A 21,380-nucleotide genomic window follows, 5' to 3' on the forward strand; every position below is an offset into this window, starting at 1 on the left:
ACGACATGATGCGAAGAGGATGACCATACCCTGAAGTGACAACACAGGCAGCGAATCCACGATGTGCTTCTTTCGGAAAATATTTACGCTGCCATTCTCTTCTCAGAATAACCAAGCCTCGAGGAGACTTATTACTCACCTGATGTGCCTTTAAGGAAAGAACAAGAACATTTTGTTACATGGTGGCTTTGCATAGGCACATTCATGAGTTGCATAGGCACATTCATAACACAATAATTGATTTAAATATCAGGGATTTGTTGGTTTCTTTTCTAAGAATGCTGCTTAAGGTGCAAGTATGCGCGAAAACAATATCAGACTAATAATGGCCTTGCTCTGACTATGAAAAGTGTTCCCGCCAGTCTGACCGACGATTTCTTTAGTAACCACATCAGGCGTATGACACGAGCAATCAAGAAAACCGCTCTATTGGCGGTGAGCGCGAACACAGGCGGCGCTGCGAAGCGCGCCTCCGTGACGTCAGCTTAGGGATTCTCGCATTTGTCGTCTGCTTCACTCAGGATCGCTCTCCCTGCTGTTTCTTTGCGCTCAGTCAACGTCTGATGCTTGTCCGCACCAGAATTGGCGTGTGGGTAAATTTTTATCATAATAATAGGCTTAAAATCGCATACACTAGCTCATGATGTCAATTGAAGTATAGTTTTGGATACCGCTACGGGAGAAACATTGCCGGCGCCACCCCATTCCTTGCGAAGCCGGTCCTGTGCGGAGCGCGAAGAGTCGGAGCTAGGCGTCGGCTTCTCATGTAAGTATTCGAACAAAAGGAACAGTCAGCTGCTAATAACCGACAACAGCGAAAATGGAAGACCAAAACAAATTCTAGGCCTTCAGGGCTGTCGGCTTTGACAGAAGGCATCACGATTCCCGGTAATCATATGTAAGGTAAAACAGTTTTTGCAACCTTGCCGAACGCTCGAACGCGTTTTGTCAGATCACTTTACGTTGTCAAGGCATGAAAGTTTGCCGACATGCACTATAGACTACAAAAACTGTAGGTTGAGTTCAAATAACCCAGTGTGTATATACGCGCGTGCTGGAGGTTTATTGAGCAAAACGAGTCACGTCTTCGTTAAATTTATAGTAACACATATATGTTTGCTAAGACCTGGAGGGATATTTCGGAACATTTTGCACAGCCATATCTTCCCGATATTCGGATATGCGTTATAGGAAAACTACACTCAAGAGGAGGAGGAGGAGTAAGGGGAGGAGGGGAAAACTTAACAATTAAATCGATCTGGTTAGTGGGCCGGTTCCTCAGTCCAGGACAAGAGAGTAAAAGTAATTTTCTTCAAATCATAGAACGCCATCCCGAGTAGAATAGGATTTGTTCTTCGCGCCTGGAAGGGTTGAAAAGCAATGAAGAGCTACTTGGAATTCTTCTTCGGTTTCGAGTCTTGTAATATATGCAGGTATACTATTTATTACGTTAGTTAGCGAGTATATCATGCCTTCAACACCGTAATCATGTCATCATTGTTCGAGTTGAGAGTCAGTTCGTTATGATACGATATAATTACGATAGAAATTCGGAGCGCAAAAGCCGCCTTCGAGTACTGTGGACCACGTTGTTTAGGGCGCGATCGCGGTGGCGTAGCACAAACCTTCTCATTGTATTTGCATGTAAATAAACAAAGCACGCTGCGGATATGCACCTTCTTGAACGCAGCCGTAATGAAGCCAATTTGTGAAGAAGGGAACGTATGCCATACAAAATGAAGGAAATATCCACACGATTTTTGTGAGGCTCCCAAACATCCAGAAACCTCCTAATAAGAAGTTTGTGACGGCGCAGAAAAATTAATGCGTTGGGCAGAAAAAAAAGCAAGAAACATTAATCTGATACAAGACAACAACGAAAGAAACAGAAGAAAGCCGCTTTATTTCCTGCTGTGCGATGAGCGTGTAGAGGCCGCTGCTTGGTACGTAGTATTAGACTGTTGAGTCTTCATAGGAGCATCTCAAAAATACTGCAAAGAAGCCTACGCATTTTGAATACTTATCGAGAAGCTCTGATCGCCGATCCTCGCGAATAAGCAGGAAAGGACGAGTTACACACGATCTTCTGACCGATACTCTAAAGAAAGTTGTTCGTAATCTCTTCGTGTGTTGCAAACTTGTGGGGGATACAGCTTCAAATTATTCAGATGCGTCAGAAGCTGGCAAAATAACTGAGTCGCTAGAAATACGCTTTTTAACGCACTACAGCAACGAAGCGGGTGATTTCTAGCCCAGGCACTGTTGCCCCTCACAAGCGGAGTGTAGCAGACGACAGCGGCGCGAATCCCTAAGCCGACGTCAGAGCCAGGGGGCGCCACTCAAAGATCTCACCGCCAATAACACCACTAGTGGCGCTGCATGCGGAAGAACGCAATGCTAGCGGAGTAAACGCTGAGAGATAGAGCCGCTGCTGCCGTTTAAAGTGTTGACGAGGTCCCATTTTTTACCAATCGTCGATGTACCCGTTGTTGTCCCACTGTACTGTGCATCAACCCGGAAGATCTGCCGTGCGGCTGCCGACACAGGCGCGTTGCATGCCCTGCTGGAGTGGCGGTCGCTTCATAAGGCTTCGTCCAACTTTTTCTTCCTCCGTTGCTTCGGCGATGTGCGCCGTAGCGCATCGCCCACGAACTCGGCACCTTGACTGCTTTCATTTGCTTCGGAAAATGGGAATATGCCTCTAGGCGGATGTCTACGGTACCCTGAGACTGGAAAAAATTGGCTGTGGCTTAACTCAGTTATGCCTGGGTGTGCGTAGGGACAGGTATGGTTAATGTTATTGTTTAAAGAAACAGCGCAAGGACGCGGACGACAGAACGTAAAAAAGACAGTACAAGCGCTGTCTTGTCGCGAAACCTATCGCCAAATATGAAGATATTCTGTTCCCGTATCGCCAAATCAAAAGAACATTCCCGGCTCCACATCCCGAGTTGTCCAGACAAGAAGCCACAAGCCTCCAAAGAATATAAACTCCTAAGCTCATTGCACACTTCTTCATGCCGTCTACCTTACACTATACCAGGCCACCTGTGATTTATATCCCTTAACCGGCACCTTATAGCACCAAGTATGGGAGTACGGACCAACCCCTAGGCCTACCCACAAACTCTTCCACCTCTTACGAGGAGTGGGTGGCCTGCCTGAAAAGTCCGGACCCTGGGACGCAGCGCATACTGGGGAAGAGGGCCTGGACAGCCGCCAGCCAAGGTCAGGGCATCCCGGACTATAGTCCGGGATGCCCTATAGGGACGCCCCCCTATAGGGACGCCCCCCGCTGGGCGGGTGCCCTAACAGCAGCACCAACGCTCGTGAAATAAACATTTATTCCTCCCCGTATTGTTACTCCGCTTGGTAACTCGCCCTTTTCAGCCCTTATATACGCACTTTTCGGCGGGAACGTGCACTCCTACCTACCTAATTGCTCCTTGTGTCAGTTAATTGCTCCAGCTAGTTGCGGCTTGTGCACGCGTTTCAAAGTCGAATGCCACAACGGGATCCCTCGTTTTATTTCCAATCAGCTGGAATGATGCGGCTGTGGTTGCCCAGGGGTTTCGCGCTCGTCTCGCATTCCGGTGAACCTTGGTTGGAATCGCACCTATAGAGTCAAATCAAGCCCGCTTCCGTTTCATCTGAATTAGCTACTTAGCCTAAAGTAGCTTCCACCGGAGATATGTGACGCATTTCCCATCATTCATTAAGCTTGAATTTATCGTTCGAGCAGTCGGCCTTTACTCGTACAATTCCTGAGCCGTTTGGTGTTACATGGACTACACATCTTGCACCATCCCAGATAACTGGTGCATTCACATTAAAGGTGTTACAGCGGTGCCTTGGCTTTCAAGGTGGTGTTCTGGGAGTCAATTTCACATATCCTTAATTTGAAGAGCCGCGGATTAGGGACAGGGGTTAATCTATACCATTTCGATCTCCGCAACGCCCACGAAAATATCGCTATGCGGGGTGTACATGTCCGACTTCAGGTTAGGCTGGGAAAAGAGTGGAGCCAGGCTACGCTCCGAACAAAAAGGGGCAGAGCAATCTAACCTAAGTTTTGGAAGGTTTAGACGGCCACTGATGCACACGGCGTTGACGACCGCGAAATGGCCGACTAAAGTGTTCTTTCCGCCAGCCCGAATACGAACGAGTGCTTCCGCAAGAGGCAATTAAAGTGGGCACTTCCCACGGCGGTAAAACAATTGTTTCCCCGCCATGGGAAGATTCATTTTGTTTACGTGTAAAAGGCAGCACTGAATCGGCTTTTTCGATGCAAAGCATCTCTTAGTCGACCCTCCATCGTCCGGCGTCCCCACTTCTCCTCCTCTCCACAACAGCTGTGATAAGGCTGCTCTCTCTCCCCTCCTCCTCTCCACACCACCTCTGCGTTAGCGCACGCTGCTCCTTCTCCCCTCCCCTCTGCCCACCAGCTGTACAATCACGCGCATGCGCGCTGCTCCTCCTCTCCACTCCCTCTGCTGTGCAAATAAACCCGTCCGCGCTCCGCTCAGTTGCTTCTTCGGCACTGCGCCGTCCGATGACTGCAAATGAACGCCATGAATTCCATCAGCGAACTGACTGGCACACCTTCAACTAGCGGCAGCCAGCACGCTGTCAGAACCGCGAGCACGTCCGAAGATGAGGCTGCACAGAGGAGAGCTCGCGACGCCGAACGTAAACGGCAGCGCCGAGCAGCGGATACCTCGCTTCGAGAACGACAAGCCGCTTTGAAACGCCAGCGGTGAGTAGCTGATCCAGATGGCGGGCGGCAACGTGACAACGCTTCGAAACGCCAGCGTCGAACAGCGGATTCCTCGCTTCGAGAAGGAGAAGCCGCAAAACGTTCCCCACTACTCGATAAATAAAGAAGACATTTAATACGCTACTACACGTGTCTTTACTCTAACAACCAATTAACACGCTACTACTCCACGGCTTTGCATCCCCTCAGGGCTCCCACGTGGGAAGATGGTGTAATTTTTTTTTCCGTGATTGTGGAACGCAGAACGCCGGCCCATATCTTGCACGGGTAACTGTTCGGCTCTGTTATCTGCCGGTACAGCCTAGCTCGCTATTTTGTCGGCGGTGGCCAGAGGGACGGGGTTTATCTGGAGAGGCGCGGTTGTCCGGCGTCGCTTATCGAAGGCAGCTTCAGTTCAACACAAAAAGTAGTCATCGCTCTCAAAAGGTGCCGCTTTGGCCTGGGAGGCTGGGCAGTAACGAGAGTGGGAGAGACGGAGAGAGAGAAAAAAACTTCATTATCCAAACAGCTTGAGTCCGGGCCGTCAGAAAAATTTCCTGACAGTGTAGTTAGACTTCTGTTTTGTGGCCGCGCTAGTCGTCACCTTCCTTTCCAGCTCACAAACATTACGGAGCTCGCAGCTACCCGACCTACACAGTCAGATGGGATGGCGACAAACCGCTGATGTGTGAGTTACACAATCTTCTCGTGTCCTGCTTGCGTTCGACTTTCTTGCTGTGTCAAATCGCCCTTTGTAACAGCCCGCCTTCTATGCCACGTGCACGTCCATATTCCAGACAAATATTTGTTACTTTACATCACACACATTTTGTTTCGAACACTTTTTCCGCTACTGTTTAACCCTATAGTACGCGTGCGTAATATTTTCCCTCGTTCCGAACAATTTCTGTCATCGCAAATGGTTTAGTGCTCTTCCCGCAACTCGTCATCGTCTCACTTTTTTCAGGCAATTATTTCCAGTTCTTTCATTTGCTTGCTCACCGATTTTTGTACGGTTTTTGACGTACACTCTTTGTCAAAATTTTGTGGGCCACGGCTCCCGTGGCCGGAGCAGGCGCTCTGCCGAGCAGGGGCGCTGCGCTCACGGCTGTCGGCTGGTTGCGCTGCTAAAGAGAGTGAGGGGGACGCTCTCTCTTTCTTTCTGTAACAGGCGCGGCCAGCAAGTGCGCCGCGCGGACAGTTCTCAGCGCAGGCACTTCGCGGCGGGTGGCGTCCTGGTGGATTCAGGATGAATTTGGAACCACGCGGTTTCGGGCACAGCCGCGCACCTTCCAAGCTTTTGCTTTTTGGTTTAGGCAGCGCGCAAACACCTTTGGCGAAGCATGCGCAGTTCATTTTGGGCGTTTTTTTTTTTTGTGCAGGCATAAAATACTTATCGCAGGATACACCATTTCTTTTCCGTGCTTGCACATCCGAGGACAGGGATTGAAACAAATAAAACGGAGCGTCTCCAGTTGTGTTACGGAGGCGCGTATATAAGGTTTTGAACAGAGTGGCTGGGATACCAAGCTTCCAAATTGGTCACCTGTGCCTAAATTGCGTCATAAAATTCTACCTACAGCAGCAATGCTATAACCCGCACACAAAAAAAGAAAATTTTAATGGCAGAAAATACGCAAAGGCTTGGAATAATCAAAATTCTGTATACTCCCCTTTATCTTATGTGCTGTATTTTCTGCAGAATCCGGTTTTTACAATTATTGTGTATAGCAATGACTTTATTGGTGGAAGTTTAGTAGACAAGTGGGTTTGAAGTGTTAATTTTTATTTCCGTGGCTTTCAGACGTTACGGTCAATTTCGGGAGTGCAAAAGAAATAACAAACCAAATGCACTGGCGCTTACATATTTCTCTGTTGTCACGTAGTGAAGGACGCAGCAGAGTATTGTAGAAATAGCATTTATTGGAGTGACTTTGTTCCTACGAATAAACCAGAAGAAAACGCCAAAGGCGAAGACGACGTCAACGAGGTGACATGCACGATCAAGCGTCCGTGAATTGTATGCGGCGATGTTTGCTTTGCGTGCATTTATCTCTACTGACCCTTCTTCCGGAACCAATGAATTAGACCGAGAGCATTGCTGACTAAAGAACAGTAGGTTATTGACGACAATGTAGCGTGTTATTTCGTCTAACCCGCTAGCGTAACATGTTGGTTTTTGCCATGAAGTACTCGAAGGCTCTTGAGACTCTGGGCTTAACTTGTGTCATATACTGGCGATCACAGTTGCTTATAACCAAGACATTATTTCATATGTTGCTCTGTGTACATCGAAAGCATAAAAATACTCAACGACAATTAGAGCAAAAGATCTGACCAGCGACGGTCTTTCGGCGTCTCCTTGCGCCTGCTCTAGCAGGGTGTCGGAACGAAATGTTTTTCGTTCCGGTTTCTGTTTCGTTCCATGAATAAAAGTTCCGTTTCGTTTCAGCTCCGGAACTAAAAAAATAATGGTTCGTAACGGTTCATAACGGTTCGTGTTTGCGCAAGAAAAATTGATATGTATGAAATTGTTAAAAAGTATTGAGAATTGTGAAATTACGTTAAAGAATATGAAGTGATGCTTAATAGTTTTTTTTTAAATATAATTTTTGAAAAACTCGTATAGTTGTGATCTTACTGTTGAAAGTTTAAAACGGTCTCTCTCACGGAACACTGAAAAACCCAGTTTTTAATATTAAAAGATATTGTGTGCGACTATGTAGCAATGAATTACCATCAGTATCTTCAGCAACCCCCCCCCCCCCTTCCACCGTATATATTCGAACGAAGGGATAACAGCACGAAAATTGGTGAATAATTATTGCGCACTTCCGCATTGCAAGCGTATTTTTCTAAAATACTATAATAGATAGGAGTGCCCTGTCCAACATGGTTGCTTCCGCGCTCCTTATGAAATATTTTCCGCTGCGCTCTGGCACCACTTCCTTACAAGGGCAACATGACTTGTAGCGGTTTGCATTGAGTGTGCGGCTGTAATCTGCTTTTTGCGCTGCTAGTGGTGTATGCAAAAGGTTGTACGCTTTTGCTCCTTGTTCTTATGTCGTGTTTTAGAATATTCGTTTCTTTATGTATCACACCCCCTAAACAATGCCGTAGGAATAATGTGGGTATTTTATTAAACTAAATAAATAAATAATGCCGCGACGTCTGCATCGAATCCAGATGCCCGTGGCAATCACGCGTGGACCTCAGCAGCACGCCTATCGGCACAAACGGAGAGAGTATGGAAGCAGGCAGCAAGGCGAAAGACGATTTCATGCAAGCAATCGACGGCAATTTCTCATTTCGCTGAATGTAAATTGAATGAATCCTGAAACACATGAAATTGCCACTCAAACCTAAAACCGAAACGAAATTTTTTCAGTTTCGCTCTTGAACGATGTAATAAATATCGTTACGTTTTCGTTTTCGTTCCGGCCAAAAATTCCGTTTTTTTTGTTTTTCGTTTCTGGTTTTCGTTTCGTTCCGACACCCTGTGCTCTAGTTCGCTCTTCTCCGCCAGCATCTGTCTAAAATACCAAAACCCCCGGTTTTATTACAATTTCGCAAATCAAAAGGAGGTCGCCAAAGCGAGTGAAGAGGGCCTATCGATTAACGCCCATTAGTCCACTGGTTGGCCACAACAACTAATCCCGGGTGCGCGTATAAACAGCGACGTGACGCAACTCTGTCTCGTGCAGGTATTAAAAGGTGTTTATCACAAGACGCCAAGGAAATTAAAAAAAAATGGACAAACCCTCAACATTCTACGATTACACCTGGGACGCTCTGTACCGTCCATGAAATGAACTCCGGATAATGAGCTCTTGATGTCAGTGCAGTTCCCCGTTCCCAATACACGCAAACATCAACAAAGCCAGACCGTCCTACTTCTGTTCAAGCCGTTTTCATGCACAACACACAACGTACCTCTCTCGAAAACCGAAAAATTGCGAACGGGATGCGGGCTTCGCGACAGCAAGGTGAAACTCTTTCCCTATCAAGCAGATTGCCGGGCGAGGCACACTACAAAAAAAAAAGCTAACTCGCTCGCGCTCAGCTCTGAATAACAGATAAGATAATAAGGCGCTGTCTGGCGTTGTTATGAGAACCTAAAGACATGTTCCAGGCAATAACCCTCGATTTCAATCCGGTTCCGATTGGTCTTCAAAAGCTAAAGCTGCCGTTTGCAGTCTTCGGAACAAAAAATGATTAAGGGCGCATTGATGCGCAAGAAATACAGCGTCATTGACACGAATTGTTCAGGTTAACAGGAAAGTCTTGCGGGGCTGCCACGGTCGCTGAAAGCTTTGTCTTAGTGTCGCCTGAAGCTGCCCTTCGCATCCACCACATCGAACACGTGGCCTGGCAGAGAGCGGTACAGGTTTTTCACCAAGTTCCGCGTCTGCCACAGGCGCTCCCACTCCTCTTGCACAACAGACCACAGATGGTCTCGGAACTCTTCCTGCAGGGAACGTTGACCTAGATGTTTCTTCATCAGGACCCATACATTCTCAATGACGTTCAAATCGGCCCCTTTTGGCGGCCATTCTAGCACGATAACCCCAATTTGGTCCAGGCACTGCTTAACCTTCCTACAGAACACAAAACAGAAAAATACCATTCAGCAAATCTCATTGGTATATAACCATACTCCTTCAACAGGAGCTCACTTTGCGGTGTGAATGGGGCTCATGTCCTGTTGGAATACGAAGAGGCCGTCAGGAAAGTCGCCATCCAAAAGATACGGCAGCAGGACATGCTGGAGGATTTCCAAGTATTTTCCTGACGTGAGCGTCCCTTCAATACGAACTGCCCCAATCCATGGCACGTCATGAAGCCCCACACGCTGACGGAGCAACTCCCGCTAGAAGCGACCATCTTGATGTAATTGATTGATTGTAGGGTTTAACGCGCCGACGCAACGCAGGCGATGAGGCGCGCCGTAGTGGAGGACTCCGGATTAATTTTGACCACCTGGGGATCTTTATCGTGCGCCGAAATCTCGTACACACGGGCGTTTTTGCTTTTCGCCTCCATCAGAAAAGCGGCCGCCGCGGCCGGTAATCGAACCCGCGACCTCGTGCTCAGCAGCGCTACGCCTTAGCCACTGAGCCACCGCAGCGGGTATTGATGTAATCAGGGTCGTATCTGAAGAAAAAGACAACAGCACGAAATTTCATTTTGAGAAAGTTGCTTAATTTGACTGAATGAAGATATTGACGCCTCTGGGCTTCCAAATTATGATTTTGTGTAGGTATTGACTACTTGGGTCCATGCTTCTGGGACTGCATCAAACTTGCTTTCTGCTAAACGATACCTCTTTCTCTGCTGCAGTGTTTTTGCAAATATTCTGAAAGCAGAAAACAACCAACGTTTGACGCTGTAGATTGTGATTATACCACTTCAGCCCAAGCGACGCCCCACAGAACACACATTAAAACTGTGAGAACTGTGAGAATGTTAGAACCCTCTGTTCTGGATGGAAATAACAAAAATGTTCGCGATTTCTAAACCGTGCAAAGATTTCGCCGTAATCAAGCTCCACTTATAAACACATCGCGCTATAATGCTACGATTGTTATTAGGCGAAAAGTTGGGAATACCGGCAACATTCTTTCACACACAAATTTTGGATCAGATACCAATTAATCTGAGAGAATCCTAAGCGCGCAACACCCAACCATACAAAGGCCATAAAACATTCGAGGGCGTAAGAATGTTTCTGTTGTTCGCTTTTTCTTGGAATAAATGTCGTTGTAGATTGTTGCCTAGGCTTTGTTTTTTTCAGTGTATAACACCTAAATAAAAGCTAGTGTATCTTACCGTGTTCCTACAAGCCGCCACACACGTTGTTGTTGGTCCCATCGGCTGACGAACGTTGACTCGTCGCTGAACACGACCTGAGACCAATCCTCCTCCTTCCATGACTTGTGGTCTTCCACGCATACCAGGCGCGTTTCCTTTTCTCTGGGTGAGAGCTGGGGCCTCTGGCATGCAATTCGGCTGCTCAAACCGGCTTGAGCCAGTCGGCACCGAATGGTGCAAAGAGACACATTCAAGGATAGCTGCCGCCGTATCTCGGTCAATGAAAGGGACGGCTCCAAATTCACCATGGCTATGATGGCAAGGTCCTGATCTTGGACGTTGACGACGGTCTGCCAGTTCTCGCTGCATCGGCGATTCTGTTTTCATACTTGTACGCATGCACAATTCTGTCTACGGACGCCCTGGCACAACCGATTTCAGTAGCAATTTCCCGACGCGACTTCCCGCCTATGGCTATGCCTATTATTCGCAGCCTGGTCTCTCTACTTATTCTTCGCATAGTACTTCCACAAACTAAAGAACCTGGAACCCACCCGCCTGTTTCCTGCTTATATATGGTAAAATACCCATCAGTCAAGAACCCTATTGGCCGAAAGCGAAGGCGATTACGTGCACAAGGTATACGCGTTAGTTTTACGTACCGAACAGCATTCGCGGCCTTCAGTTCCCGCTGTTATCGTGTTTCTTTCATAAAAGGCAGATGGTTCTAGACGTCAAGCTGGCTCTTCGTGCTACAACTGTCCGCTAAAAAAAGCGAAAAAAAGCCGGTTGATGACGTGGTCACAGTGAGTGGCGTTGACTTAGGAAAATTTGAAGGCAGTAAGAGTTTTCATTTATACGAAATTGCCAAGCATTAAAGCGTTACTTTTTTTTCGGAAACCAGCTCAGTTCAGGAAAATTGGTTCGCCTTTTTTGGAGCAATATCGAATTTACAGAATTTATGTAGTAGGTTCCGGGATTTGTAACAATATTAAGACCCTAATGTAATACGAGTGACAACTGAGAAAATCACAAAATCACAGCCCCCCCGAGATAACAACCACAGAATCACGCAGCATAGCGTAAAGAAATGATAATATTCTGCTGTTAGAACTATGCTGACTGCGTGTTATTCCAGCATTGCTGATTTACTTGTGCTCATAGGACGTTTTATGTAGTCTATAGTTCAAGGAAATGTTTTCTCTCTTTAGTGTTGTCGTCTTAAATTTGGTTTTCGCCTTCTCATGGTGTCCTTAAACAAGGACGTAATAGGAGGCGTCTTCAGGGAAAGACGGATTTTTCAATACGCGACAAACAATATTAGTAACACCTCAACATTCTCAGCAAGACAGCTTGGAGTTCTCAACAGCTCTCAATGCCTCGTCTCATCTCCCATCGCTCAGTAGTGGGCCCCCCACCTCTCCCTGACGCTACTTCATTACCGAGCGTTCAGCCGCGCTGCGTAAACCAACCGCCTACAATCGCTGGTGCAGTTCGCACCAGCGGGTGCAGTTCGCACAGAAGAAAATGCGGAATCAAACGACGAAGTGCTTGCGACTTACGACAGAGAATGCACGGACGCGGAGCAGCGATGCAGAGATTTGCAGCGTGAACGGCAACATAAGCGTGCTGCTTTTGACGAACGGCTGATTCACCTTGAGCAACAAATAGGTCAGCTCCGTATTCAATACAACCATTGGGAAGAGGATCAAGAAAACCTCCTGCGCACTGTTCAAGATAAAGCGGCTGAGGTTCACCGCAAACGGAGCGAATATGTGGAGCATTGCAAACTTGATGCCCAGCGTCAACACCCGGACATCTCCCTTCAAGTGAAACCGAGCAAACAACAGGCAAGCAGTGCATCCCCAACCCAACCACCCAACCACCAGAGTTCCTAGGTGATCCATGCCATTCCTGTGGCTACAGAGCAACGACAACAGCTATCAACTACAGTTACAACGGATAATACAACGGTAGGGGAACCTCGCCCTTTGGTGGACCGTCTTCTAAAGGCGCAACAACAATTACACCAGCAGCAACTCAACCATCTAGTTCAGCAGATTACGCAGCTCATAGCGCAAAGCATTCCTCAATGCGTAATACAGCAAACGATGACTACCACGACACCAGTTCCACAACATGCTACAGAGATCAACGAGCAGGCATAAAATGCAGCTATCCAGTAAAGCATCCACAGCGGGCACACCTCCGGACCTACTACAGTGGAATTGCCGCTCTCTTCGACAGTGTGCGGCCGAGCTCAATGAGCTCTTCCGTAGTGTCGGTGGGCACATCACACTCCTGTTGCAAGAAACTCGGGGAGATACACCTGGTATTTCCGGATACAAAGGCTATTTCCAACCCAGTATTGAACATCGTGTGCCCAGAACTCAACAACAATCAAACAAGGTTGAGGCACAGGCGGCTGTGTTTGTGCGCCAGGATATTCCCCACGCGCAAATCGATACTGCTCAATACTGCAGTAGCTTCCAAGAGATCGTGGCTGTATGTTTATATATTGGTAGAAAGACTATGCTAATTGCGTATATTACGCGCGTCCTGAGCCCAGCTGCTGCCGCCACGGGTCTCAAGGGGGCAATGTCGGGTACCAGTGGATGCTCGACATGAGAAAACAGTACCCAGAGGACCGATTCCTTGTGGCAGGAGATTTTAACGCACACCACCCAGACTGGGGATACAGCACGGCGGACGCACGTGGCAACAAACTTCAGGAGTCTACTGAAGCAGCCCGCCTTACACTCATCAATGACTTGGAATACCCTACGAGGCGCGGACTTCACGCGAGACAGCGCGATACCACCGTAGATCTCACATGGGCAGATCACCGCGTTATTAAAGAGTGGCGCTGCGGAGCAGATCCCATGAGCTCCGACCACTACTCCATATGGCTGCAGTTAAACGCCTGAAGCCTCCGACAGTCCAAGCGTACTACACAAACAGTCGATCGGGATGCCTTCCGTGCTGCTATGGCTGAATGTGAAGGCAATCTTTCCATCACTCAAACGTTGAAGCGCGCAGTTCAGGACTCCACACGCGTAATCCAAGTGAGTGAAGACATGCCGGTACCGGACAAACACATTGTCAATCTCTGGAATACGAGGGAACAACTATGCATTCAGTACTTGAACAATGGAAGACTGTTCAAAGATCTTCTAAGGGTACGTAAAAAGGCGGCTGAGGCTCGACGGTACGCCAAACGACTAGCGCGATCGCGCTGGCTCGACCACTGCGCCTCTTTTAATGAAAAGACCGGTTCAGCCAAGCTATGGCACACATTTCGTACCCTAGCTGATAGGGAAGGCCAAAGCCGCGCATATGGGCCGCAATATTTGTCTGGCAACCAGCCTTTCCGCTGCAGAATTTGAGGAGGAGGCCGCTCGCACATTTTTCCCGCAACCCAGCATTCCCCCGGCAGCGACTACGTATCAATGGCAACCACCAGATAATGATGTGGCCCAAAATGCGCCGTTCACTCCACAGGAAATGGCAATCGCTCTGGGGGCGATCAACGTGAGGAGCGCGCCCGGTAAACATGGGATTACATGGCGTATGCTTCAAAACTTGGATGAAGACGCCAAAATGCAGTTGTCAGAGTTAAACGCTGTGTGGATGTCCGGTGAGCTGCCAGTCGACTGGAAGCACTCCGTAGTTTACCCCATTCCCAAGGCAGGAAAAAGATGAATAACATCAACATGAGGCCCATCTCCTTGACTTTTACACTTTGCAAGCTTCTTGAGCGCATGGTTCTCACCAGGTTAACCTACATTCTTGAGCACGCTGGCGCAGAGCCGTACTATGACGCAGGGCAAACTGGATTTCGCCCTGGTCTTTCCACCCACGACAGCCTGCTGCTCCTCCGCAACTCGACCAGCAAGAAGCGCCGACGTGGAACGAAGATCCCCGCCGTGATCGTGGCAGTCGACCTCAAAAAGGCTTTCGACACCGTCCGCCACAGTGCCATTATTGAAGCTCTCCAGGACTGTGGGGCGGATACGGGCGTAATTAATTTTGTTAAAAGCTTTTGAAATGGCCGCACGTTTGAAATTAGAATGGAGCTAAACCATCCCCGCGTCCTCACAAATACAGCTGGTGTACCGCAAGGAGCCATCCTCTCGCCCACGCTATTTAACCTAGTGATGCGGAAGATTGCAAAACAACTTCGCCACATTCCACACCTGCAGCACACTATGTACGCTGATGATATCACCATCTGCGTTGACCATCGATGCACTATAGATATACGCTGAACACGCAGCACGTCATCGACACAATTCAGCTCGGACTTGATACCATTGACAGGTGCCTGCCTCCGACTGGAATGAGTCCGTCTCCAGAAAAGACAAAATACCTCGTCATTGGAGGGCTCGACCATCTGCAGGCACAAATACATTTCACGCTGAATGGTCAACCCATCGAGCGTGCTGCCGACAGGTGGCTCCGGATACTTGGCGTACCACACCACGAAGACGGAGGGGCCAGTGAATGGATCCGGCAAATCATATGTGTTTGGAAGCAGCAGCTTCATATCATCAAGCGAATTGGAGGCCGCTTCGGCGGGGCAACAACGCAGGTCCTGCGCACACTTACACAGGCCGTCCTGACTTCCAAGGCGTGCTACGGTGCTCCATGCTTTGCCCTTACGAAGACGCAATATGACCGACTGGAGACATTACACCGCGAAAGCCTCAGAGTAATTACTGGTTTACCTCGGCACACCCGCGTGGAAAAGAACTCTACCGCTATTCCCAGCTGCCCCCCCCCCCCCCCCCCCGCGCGCTATCATAACTGAGAGGGTCGAAGGCCACAACAGGAGACGCGCCGCCACCCGCGCGGGGCAGCTTGTCCAAAAATTGGCTTCCGGTCAGAGCGATTCGCTTTTACCGCAACTGCCGGCGGTTCGAGCCCCTTGGGAAGATGTCTTGGTTCGTGTGCCAAAGCCCCTATCTCGCCTGCGTGGCCGAAACCATAACCACCATGAGCGCGCCGCTGTTGCTGCACGCGCAGACCTCCGAGCCGGCGCCATCTTTACAACAGCAGTCCTAAATGAAACAACATCTCACGCTTCACTTTCCTGTATTGACGGCCAAATGCGCATTTCCCGCAGAATTCAATTTCTTCACCCTCCAAGCCCATGTCAGACCCGTCTTGCGGCAGTTCTTCTCGCTGCGGAGCACATTGAGGCAACTTACGGCGCCGGTGACAACCACCACTTCACAATATTTACGGACAGCCCCCAAGCCCTCGAACGACTTGGCAAAACCCCATACGTCGGAACCACCTGCGACCTCATCAAGACCATTTGTCGCAGACTGCGAGACACACGCAATATAGTCGTTCGGGTAGACTGGGTCCCGGGACACGCAGGCGGAATCGGCAGCGAGACCGCTTACGCGTGCGCGAGCGAGCACTTCGAACTCCGCTCCAACCCGGCGTTGCCCGTCCCATTTGCACAATACGACCCCGGCCCCTCAGAAGCAAAAGCGGCAGCACGGCACGCGTCCAAACACTCGTTGCGGAACTTGGTTCCACCAGACCCCGCCCCCCCTGCCCGCTGGATTGCCCCATGGCGCACAAGTACTTCTACACAAGGCACGGGCTGGTGCCGCGCTAACCGATGATGTGTTGGCCAAGTGGCATGCGTATGTGCCAAAACGTCACCACCATGCCGTCGAGGTTGCGCAATCTGTGGCCACAGTTGCCTGCACCTCTTGCTCCACTGGAGCCACGCCCACTGTACACCACATGTTGAGGGACTGTCCCGGCCTTCAAACGCTCCGTTTACAGTATCTTCCGCCCGGCGTCCAGCGGCTTGTGGAATGGACAACACCGCTGCAACCCGCCAGTGCAAGGCAGACGCTGCTTTCTCTGTGGGAGTTCGCGCGCTCCTCAGGCGGAAGAACTGCGTGGCGGAAGAACTGCGTGAGTGTAGCCTGCTTCTTGGAGCGCAACGCGTTGCTGGTGACTGCTTGCTCCACGGTATCTATACAGTCGACAAGAAAAAAACCGCTGCCCTCAATAGCGCTGCAGTATCGCCGTAGCAGGACCACGACAGCGATGGCTTCGTTCGTGCTCGGAAGCGGTGCGGAGTCCTCTGCGTCTTCGACAGAGCGGAGACAAGCATGGATACAAACGAATAACGGCGAACCCACCGAACCGAGCAAGTGCGCGCAGCGAGTGGCGCGGACTTGAAGTTCGGTGACACCGCAGCCCGCAGCGCCCAATGTGGCGCTTTCGGCTCCAACGGCATGCATGCGTGGAGCTGGGGCCCTATTCTCGACTGCACAAATTCCCGGGAAATTCGCCATGTTTGCGTAACCACGACGTAAGCAACAGTGACGTGCTGCAGCTATAGCTATGACGACATGCAGTATAATTGGACGATTCACTCATAAATATTGCACCCAAGGTATCAAATATTGCACAAGAAGGATATAAAAACACTTGGCGTGTACTATGAAAATTAAGAAGGTAGCTGAGGCTGACAAGAAAAACACGTTTCTGGAGGTCAAAATTGGCGTCAACACTACAAGGCGATCGAGTAACGTTGATCCAAAAGCGAGCGAAATGCGGATGTCAAGCTAAAGAACATCACACAATATTTTTGCCATGCCTAGTTATTTCTTTCAATCGCTTTTAGTAACATAGTTGGGCTCTCTGCTTCAATGCAAGCTTTGTTGTGTTATCACCTTCCCACGCCGCCACACTATCGTCTGCTGCTATGTCACAAGTTTATGGCGTGATCACAAAAAAAAGACGGCGGCGACATCGCTTGTATGACACATAAGAGCAGCGAAGCGCTACGCCTCATAACCGCGGAGCGCACCGATGTCGCCGCTTCACTCATTCGTCAAACTCGACTTCAATAAGCGCTGTAATGAACCAAATAGTCACTTTTCTTTGTTATTTTTTTCTTGAGTTCGATCGTGTCACCCAGCATATTACTTGGAGGTGCCAGGACAAATACCATGCATTGGGTTCTCTTTGTCATGGCGAGACTTGTACTGCCCTCTTATGTTGCGGTTACGCCAAACAAATATTTTTTTTTATTTTATTGCCAAACATAAAAGCAAACTACGGCACGTTATTTGTGTGTTCCCGGATCGCTGACTTGGAAACAGTCGAAACTATTAATTCTTTTGGTAGAAAACATGCTTCAAACCGCGCGTCATGCGAAACTGTGCCGTCTGCAAATTTGTGGACATTTCGCGGCGCCGAAAGCCGGGGCAATTTTTTGCCCTATTTTGCGACAAAATCAGCCGCCATTTTCGAGCTCTTACGTAACATTACGTCACCTTTACGCAGACTGAAGTTGCCAATGCATGACGTGTTCGTTCCCGCCAACTGTTTAAATTACGTTATGCCTTCCAAGCCAATCACAGAGAGGGCGTGTATTACAGGAATTATTTTTGTTGAATAGCAAAGACAGGTCTACGTTGTCATGTCTAGTGCTTTCAGTCTGGATTTTTATTGCCGGCCAAGAAGTATGCGCTTTCATGAAAGAGAAATAAGCCAAAACTTTAGATCTGGTGCCCGTAAACGTCATAAAACGTCAAAATGATGGCAGCACACACAACCGCTTTGTCAACCCGAAGCACGTGACCAAAATATAAATCCAATCAGAAGAAACTTCCTGCAATTCCCGGGAATTTGTGCAGTCGAGAATAGGGTCCCTGGTCCACTCTGCCAGAGCCCGTTTGGACGTGCCCGAGCTCGCGCGGAAGTCGCAAGTGACACCCGCGCCACCGCTGCGCGCCGATGTAATGCGGGAAAGCCTGCCGCATGCCTAAGGAGAGCGAAAAATCCCGCGCGGGAGAGTTCTATATATTCATTTTGAGCGAAATCGCGTTCGATATAAAAAGGTTTAAATGCGTGTAATTTTCACCAGAATTATACAAGGATTCGCGATATATGCAATAATTCGATATATCCGCGTTCGATATAAGCGGGCTTTCCTGTATAAGCTATCCCGCCAGTAACGTTTTCCAAAAAACGCGCGTCACGCAACACCTCGAGGGAGACTTTCTGCCGCGCTGATGATAAACAAAACGCACGGTCATGCAACGCCTCGTTCGAAACTGTTTTGCGGGCAGACGATAACTGACGCGCAGGCTCCGGCTGCAGACGGATAGACACGCGGTAGGAACCTGCGGGAGCCATGTTTGCCAAACCACCTGAACAAAAGGCGAGGTTTGGGAAACACGACTCCACTGACCATATGTGCACACACTGGCTGACGGTCCACTGGTGGCGGTCAGTGGTGCATTCGCCACGAACGCTTCTGTAGAAGCGGCCCATGGCGTAAAACCGCAACTACACTTGATTCGCAATGGTCTTGGAGTGAAAGCCGCCTCTAAGTCATGGCAAAGGGGGGTCTGTCCCCAGACGACTGCACATCTTATACACAGCACTTCTGGAGAGGGAAAAACAAGCTCCAAATTCCTCCTTCGTTTAAAAGACCTGTCGGGGTAGAAATATGCCTGCTACGGTGACCATAAAAATAAACCACGCCGCAGTAACAACCACCACGGGCGTCCCGAGTTCAACCCTGCAGGGCAAAACAATGCCCGAGTTTCCTCCCAGTCCTAATACCTGTCAAACACGCCCAGCCCATTCGTGCGCGCCGGTTAACAACCAAAGCCACACTCACCCATCGCGTCCACTTTGTGTGGGCATAACGTCGTAACCATGAAGTCGTCATTTGATGCCCGCTAGCAGCGACAAGACCATAGCCCAAAACCAGAATGAAGTCGCCAGGTCTCCGTGAGCCAATGCTGCTTAAGTCGCGGGGGTCTCGATCCGAACTGGAGTTCACTTATGTACACCCGCCCAATTTTTTACCAAAATTACTCCCACCTCCCCTCGCGGGAACCCCTGTGTAGATGCGACGCATAAGGGGTTCCGTTGTTTCCGTTAGGTTGATTCTCCCATCGCGTGAAACGTGTCGTGAACCCCCTGCCGCGGCTATGACGCAACGTGGCGCGCGGCTATGACGCAACACAATCCACTTTAATCCAATCCAATCCAAATCCAATCCAGTCCAATCCAATCTAAGCCAAGCCAAGCCAAGCCAAGCCAAGCCAAACCAATCCAATCGAATCCAATCCAATGACCCTCGCGAGAGAGTGTTCGCAATCTGAGAGGAGAGGGGGTGAGCGGCGGAGAGCGCAGCTCGCGCGGCGACGAGAATGGGGGAGGGGAGTGGACGGACAAAAACAACGCCGTATGGAGGGACAAGGCGAGTGAATGAGATGCAGACGCATATGATATTACGGGAGCGTAGACCGTTCGGTCGACGCTCCCGAAATGCAACCTGCAATCCAGACATCGCTTTATTTGTCCAAACTTTGGCATACCCAAACGTGTCATCACGGTATATGCAGTGAGCGAAGTTGGGCCGGGTATAATAGTCAGTTTTGTACGACGCGTAGAGCGTACAACTTCGCGTTTTTAGCGGATCCAAATAAGGATAACAGATATAGCAGAGAATGCTGTTAGCGTAAGGCACTCACTTTCTCCTTTTGAAAAAAACTTTAGCCTCCGACCTTGCCGGGGCAACGTATTTCGTCTTGGAAAAAAACAGCGCTAAAAAACCAGATAACGCACGCAGCAAGGCTGGCCGGTCCCGCATTATTCCAGTAGCGCTTCTACTGCTGTTCTGTCTCTTTGATTGCCGCTTCGTCTTCGGTTATGCGCTTCACTGACTAGTCTAACTGCTACCTACTGCTACTGGTTCAAAAGGGGGTGATGATGTCGGCCAAGTTACTAGTCTCTCCCCAAAGAGTTACATCTCGTGCTTCACGTGTCTAAGACCCCTTTCAAGGGCAGGAACGGGGGTGGTAGCAAGGCGGAATGGAGACGTATTGATCGTGACAGCACATCCGTAATAGCTCTCTCAAAATACATCCCAGCAATTAGAGTAATAATGAGGAACTGAGTGTAATCTAAAGCTCAATTTTAACAAACCTTTGGCTCACACCTTCGAATACGTGACTGCTAACAAAGTGTCCTAGGTGGTCAAACAATCGAATTTGGAGGTAGCATTTACTTGGCTGTTGGAGAATTATTTTTCTTACGCTGCAACTGATGAAAAAGTAAACCGGTGATATTAAAACACGTCCCCTGCTAATGCACGGAGTATACTTGACGGTACCCAGGCCCAACTGTAGAGGTTTAACGTTCAGGGGGATGAACAATTCCGGAGAGGACATTGCAATTTAGGCAAAAAAATGTGACTCCAATCCATGCTGTGAAGGTGGTTGCAAATCAAAGCTTCAAACGACACCCACAACAATTGCCCCACCTACGTCCCTCGAATTCACACACGTGGCTCTCCAAAGAGCGAAACCAGAAATTCTGCCAGCCGTTACCTGGAATTCGCGGGAGCGGCGTGCCGAACGCAGCAGCGTCGGGCACAGCTGCGCTAGAGCGGCGGACGCCGCCGCGGTAGCCCGGCCGCGCGTCGGCGCAAAGAAAACGGAGAGGAGCGTCTTTGGAAGGGCGAGACAGCGGAACCTATCCATCCTGATCTGCTAGCTCAGGGTACATCACCGCGCGACACAAGCGCAGACACCGAAACAATTTGGCATGTGAGCTTAGTGATTGCCTTTCATACCAATTCAAACTAGTTAGTTTCCTAAGTTTGAGAAATATGAGAAACCTGAGGGAACTTTCATAATCGCTGTTTATCATATCCAGTTGCTCCGTTCGCATTTTGTAATACTTCTTAAAACACAACCGAATCGGTATTTACCAATTTAAAAAACAGAGTCTCAGTCATGGCAAGCAGTGCGCA

The 21,380-nt window shown here is 49.1% G+C and overlaps 1 protein-coding gene across 1 annotated transcript in view; it reads left to right on the forward strand.

Moving 5' to 3' along the window:
* The first annotated feature begins 5,298 nt into the window (after positions 1 to 5,298).
* LOC144142768 (atlastin-2-like) overlaps positions 5,299 to 21,380 on the forward strand; it is a 36,846-nt gene continuing 20,764 nt past the window's right edge. The window contains exon 1 of the mRNA XM_077674473.1: positions 5,299 to 5,444. The gene's annotated coding sequence lies outside the window, so the exon portion shown is untranslated. The remainder of the gene's footprint in view (positions 5,445 to 21,380) is intronic.

The sequence above is a fragment of the Haemaphysalis longicornis genome, unplaced genomic scaffold (assembly GCF_048455015.1).
Source record: "Haemaphysalis longicornis isolate Haplotype H1 unplaced genomic scaffold, Haemaphysalis longicornis Haplotype H1 scaffold_6, whole genome shotgun sequence".
NCBI classification, from domain to species: Eukaryota; Metazoa; Arthropoda; class Arachnida; order Ixodida; family Ixodidae; genus Haemaphysalis; species Haemaphysalis longicornis.